The sequence below is a fragment of the Bos javanicus genome, chromosome 7, assembly GCF_032452875.1.
Source record: "Bos javanicus breed banteng chromosome 7, ARS-OSU_banteng_1.0, whole genome shotgun sequence".
NCBI classification, from domain to species: Eukaryota; Metazoa; Chordata; class Mammalia; order Artiodactyla; family Bovidae; genus Bos; species Bos javanicus.
This window is the reverse complement of record NC_083874.1, coordinates 87,132,870-87,138,948: the sequence shown is the minus strand read 5'-3', so window position 1 is coordinate 87,138,948 and position 6,079 is coordinate 87,132,870.

Genomic DNA, 6,079 nt, shown 5'->3' with positions numbered 1-6,079 from the left:
TCAGCTTCAACATCAGTCCTTCCAGTAAACACCCAGGACTGATCTCTTTTAGGATGGACTGGTTGGATCTCCTTGCAGTCCAAGGGACTCTCAAGAGTCTTCTCTAACACCACAGTTCAAAAGCATCAATTCTTCAGAGCTCAGCTTTCTTCGTAGTCCAACTCTCACATCCATACATGACCACTAGAAAAACCATAGCCTTGACTAGATGGACCTTTGTTGGCAAAGTAATGTCTCTGCTTTTTAATATGCTATCTAGGTTGGCCATAACTTTCCTTCCAAGGAGTAAGTGTGTTTTAATTTCATTGCTGCAATCACCACCTGCAGTGATTTTGGAGCCCAGAAAAATAAAGTCAGCCAGTGTTTCCATTGTTTCCCCATCTATCTGCCATGAAGTGATGGGACCAGATGCCATGATCTTAGTTTTCTGAATGTTGATCTTTAAGCCAACTTTTTCACTCTCTTCTTTCATCAAGAGGCTTTTTCATTCCTCTTCACTTTCTGCCATAGGGTGGTGTCATCTGCATATCTGAGGTTATTGATATTTCTTCCATCAATTTTGATTCCAGCTTGTGCTTCCTCCAGTCCAGCATTTCTCTTGATGTACTCTGCATATAAATTAAATAAGCAGGGTGATAATATACAGCCTTGACGTACTCCTTTTCCTATTTGGAACCAGTCTGTTGTTCCATGTCCAGTTCTAACTGTTGCTTCCTGACCTGCATATTGGTTTCTCAAAAGGCAGGTCAGGTGGTCTGGTATTCCCATCTCTTTCAGAATTTTCCACAGTTTATTGTGATCCATACAGTCAAAGGCTTTGGCATAGTCAATAAAGCAGAAATAGATGTTTTTCTGGAACTTTCTTGCTTTTTTGATGATCCAGCGGATGTTGGCAATTTGATCTCTGGTTCCTCTGCCTTTTCTAAAACCAGCTTGAACATCTGGAAGTTCACGGTTCATGAAATGGGTATAAGATAAAGAAAAATATGAGGCCTAGAAAAGATGTATAAAGTCTTGATTAAAGTAGGCTTTAGAATTCATGTTCTTGAATTTTGGGCCCTGGGTTTTTTCTTTTTTTAATATCTCAAAATATGCAATACAGTAACATTTGGAGTGAGAGAGATTTTATTTACCTATCGACCTATGAATATGTGTATGTATATTAGTATGTGTCTGTTTATGTGGGAAAGGACAAATGAGAAATTGAGAAAAGTGAGATGGGAAAGCAGAATGGTCATGATGACTTCCATCTAAAACCATTCTCAGACAGATCAGGTTTTGTTCTTTTAAGACTTTATTTTTATTTATTTTTGGCTGCACTGGGTCCTTGTTGCTGTGCACAGGCTTTCTCTAGCTGCCTGAGTGGGGGCTCTTCTTTGTTGCGATGGCTTCTCTTGTTGCAGAGCACAGGCTCTCGGGTGCTGGGGCTTCAGTAGTTGCAGCACTCAGGCTTAGTTTCTCCAAGGCATGTGGGATCTTCCCAGACCAGGAATTGAAACTGTGTCCCCTGCGTTGGCAGGCAGATTCTTAACCACTGGACCACCAGGGAAGCCCAGACAGATCAGTTTTATAAAAGAATATATATGGAAGGTGAGGATCTGGAAATCCTACTTAAAACCATTCTTGGTTGTATATCCTTTGGAAAATTATTATAGACTCTCAAGGGTTCTTGTTCTATTTGTAAAGAATGCTGCTGTAGGTCAACAGAGTGCAGAGTGGAGTGAGGAAGATGACAGAAGTATCTCACATAGCTGGTGATTATGAACGGGAGTGTATCTGAAAGGGGAGAGGCCAGGTCTGGGTGGGGCTGGGGATGCACAGATAGTATTCAGTAACTTGAAACTGACCTTGTGATGGTGGAAAGCAGCACACTGTGTTGGGGGAAAGGAGTAAGATGTTTAACTTTTGCCAGATGGAGCCTCATGTGAGGCAGGGTGTGGTCATTTGATAGCATTGATTTGGGGGGGAAGAGTCAGTGAGTGAGTGAGTGAAGTCACTCAGTCATGTCCGACTCTTTGGGACCCCATAGACTGTAGACTACCAGGCTCCTCCGTCCATGGGATTCTCCAGGCAAGAGTACTGGAGTGGGTTGCCATTTCCTTCTCCAGGGGATCTTCCCGACCCAGGGATCAAACACGGGTCTCCTGCATTCCAGGCAGACGCTTTAACCTCTGAGCCACCAGGGAAGCGCTGGAAATAAGGTAAAATTTGAGGATCAGGAAAGGGATGGCAGGGATATTTATGTCCCTGGAGATTATACTGGGACTAGTTCATTTAGTTTAGTTCAGTCACTCAGTCCTGTCTGACTCTTTGCAACCCCATGGACTGCAACATGCCAGACCTCCCTGTCTATCACCAACTCTCAGACTTTACTCAAACTCATGTCCATTCAGTCAGTGATGTCATCCAACCATCTCATCCTCTGTTGTCCCCTTCTCCCACCTTCAATCTTTCCCAGCATCAGGGTCTTTTCAAATGAGTCAGCTCTTTGCATCAGGTGGCCACAGTATCGGAGCTTCAGCTCCAACATCAGTCCTTCCAATGAATAATCAGAACTGATCTTCTTTAGGAGGGACTGGCTGGATGACCTTGCAGTCCAAGGGACTCTCAAGAGTCTTTTCCAACACCACAGTTCAAAAGCATGAATTCTTTGGCACTCAGCTTTCTTCACAGTCCAACTCTCACATCCATACATGACCACAGGAAAAACCATAGCCTTGACTAGACGGACCTTTGTTGGCAAAGTAATGTCTCTGTGTTTTAATATGCTGTCTAGGTTGGTCATTACTTTCCTGTGTAAGCATCTTTTAAATTCATGGCTGCAGTCACCATCTGCAGTGATTTGGGAGCCCAAAAAAGTAAAGTCTGACACTGTTTACACTGTTTCCCCATCTATTTGCCATGAAGTGATGGGGCGGGATGCCATGATCTTAATTTTTCTGAATGTTGAGCTTTAAGCCAACTTTTTCACTCTCCTCTTTCACTTTCATCAAGAGGCTCTTTAGTTCTTCATTTTCTGCCATAAAGGTGGTATCATCTGCATATCTGAGGTTTTTGATATTTCTCCCAGCAATCTTGATTCCAGCTTGTGCTTCCTCCAGTCCAGCGTTTCTCATGATGTACTCTGCCTATAAGTTAAATAAGTAGGGTGACAATATACAGCCTTGATATACTCCTTTTCCTATTTGGAACCAGTCTGTTGTTCCATGTCCAGTTCTAACTGTTGCTTCCTGACCTGCATACATATTTCTCAAGAAGTAGGTCAGGTGGTCTGGTATTCCCATCTCTTTCAGAATTTTCCACAGTTGATTGTGATCCACACAGTCAAAGGCTTTGGCATAGTCAATAAAGCAGAAATAGATGTTTTTCTGGAACTCTCTTGCTTTTTCAGTGATCCAGTGGATGTTGGCAATTTGATCTCTGGTTCCTCTGCCTTTTCTAAACCAGCTTAAACATCTGGAAGTTCAAGGTTCACATATTGTTGAAGCCTGGCTTGGAGAATTTTGAGCATTACAAGTGTGTGAGATGAGTGCAATTGTGCAGTAGTTTGAGCATTTTTTGACATTGCCTCTCTTAGGGATTGGAATGAAGCCTGGCTTGGAGAATTTTGAGCATTACAAGTGTGTGAGATGAGTGCAATTGTGTAGTAGTTTGAGCATTTTTTGACATTGCCTCTCTTAGGGATTGGAATGAAAACTGACCCTTTTCAGTCCTGTGGCCACTGCCAAGTTTTCCAAATTTGCTGGCATGTTGAGTTTAGCACTTTCACAGCATCATCTTTTAGGAGTTGAAATAGCTCAACTGGAATTCCATTACTTCCACTAGCTTTGTAGTGATGCTTTCTAAGGCCCACTTGACTTTGCATTCCAGGATATCTGGTTCTAGGTGAGTGATTACACCGCTGTGATATTCTGGGTCATGAAGCTCTTTTGTGTACAGTTCTTCTGTGTATTCTTGCCATGTCTTCTTGATATCTTCTGCTTCTGTCAGGTCCATACTATTTCTGTCTTTTATTGAGCCCATTTTTTCATGAAATGTACACTTGGTATGTCTAATTTTCTGGAAGAGATCTCTAGTCTTTCCCATTCTATTGTTTTCCTCTATTTCTTTGCATTGATCACTGAGGAAGGCTTTCTTATCTCTCCTTGCTATTCTTTAGAACTTTGCATTCAAATGGGTATATCTTTCCTTTTCCCCTTTGCTTTTCACTTCTCTTCTTTTCACAGCAATTTGTAAGGCCTCCTCAGAAAGCCATTTTGCTTTTTTGCATTTCTTTTTCTTGGGGATGGTCTTGATCCCTGTCTCCTGTACAGTGTCACGAACCTTCATCCATAGTTCATCAGGCACTATCTCAGATCTAGTCCCTTAAATCTATTTCTCAGTTCCACTGTATAATCATAGGGATTTGATTTAGGTCATACCTGAATGTTCTAGTGGTTTTCACTACTTTCTTCAATTTAAGTCTGAATTTGGCAATAAAGATTGTAATAATATGGCTTATGCCATACTCAAGTCTTCTGCCCCAGAGCCCCTGTCCCTATGGCAGTCCACTGCTGACCTGTATCTCCATAGGAGATGCTCAAACACAGGTCTGTCTCCATCTGTATGGGGTCCCTGGGTTCTGGTGCACACAAGGTTTGTTTGAGCCCTCTTAGCATCTCTGGCAGGCATGGGGTTTGAATACTGGGACTAAGGGGACGGGAAAGGAAAACTTTTGTTATGTTTTTATTTAAGTCTAGCAGTATTACATACACAGTAAATACTCTGTTAATTGATTTAATTAACTGTTATTTAAAATGTTTGAATTGTTATTTTTAATTGTCATTGATAAATAGTTGCTAATTGATTTGCTGTATCACTTCATAAGCAACATAATTAAATTCTCCGTTAAAATCACTGACAACTCAGGAGATAGAAATAGGGAAAGTGACTCTGTTCATCACAAATCAAATTATAGTAATTCATTAAAGAAATCAGAATTGGGGGAATATGTCATCCTGGGAAATTGTAAAGTAGTCAAATAATCTCTGTGTAGACTAAGTTACTTCAATTTCCATAGTCAAGTTACCCAATAGTTGACTTTTGATAGTAGTTTTGATAATAGACTGTATGTTTTAAACAGTATCCAGGAAACATCTTTTCTATCACTCTGCATTTCTCTAAGGAGATGAATATTATGGAAAATAAACATGGAAGGGCATTCTAAGAAAGAATGAAATTGTGTATATGTTTTAATTAAAGCAAGGTTTTCTCCTTCAAAATTCATGATAAAAGTATGAGAGAAAATACACAAGAAAACGTGAATGCAGTTTCACACAGCTTGGTAGTTTCCCAAAGGAGAAGAAGCCACTCTTATTCGTTAGCAAAGATAAGAATAGAAATAATGGATTTAAATTTGAACAGGAAGAAATTTGAAAGAGTGGAGAAAAATCTAGCAGTAAGATCAGCTGGGAATGAAACCAATTTCTGGAAAAGATGATGGGACCAAAATCACATGAAACCTTAAGTTGCAGCTTATCAAACGTCTAAAGAAGTGTACTTAATGCTCTCTAAAGACACAAGTGCGGAAAACAGGTGAGAGCAGGGAGTAGAGGGACAGAGAGGGTGTGTGTTCCTGGCCCTGGGTGGCCTCTTTCCTTCCCGGTGTGAAAAGAGGAGTTGGAGGCTGTGTGTGTCTCGTGGTGGGTGGGGACTGTCACTCTAGCTGTGTGATAGCCATCTGTGGTGGAGTTAGGAGTTGAGCACAGGGGTACTAGGTATCTTTTTCTTTCCCATTGGTGAGGGAGCTGGGACAATGGGGCGGCAGATTTCCTCCTTATCACCTGAAGATGCGGTTTTAAGGGAATAAAAGATACTCTTTTTTTGAAGAATAGGGTCAATATGTGGTCCAGGGAGATTCACCATAGTTCACAGCACAAAAAATGCCTAGGAGATAAATAGTATCTGAATGGTACTCTTCTGTCCTTGATTTTGTTAACACAGAAATATTTTAAAAGTATAAAGTTCTATGGTTCTCCGTCAGGCAGATGCAGTCATCAACATTCGACATCCTCCAAAGAGAGCTCTGGTCACTCTCCAA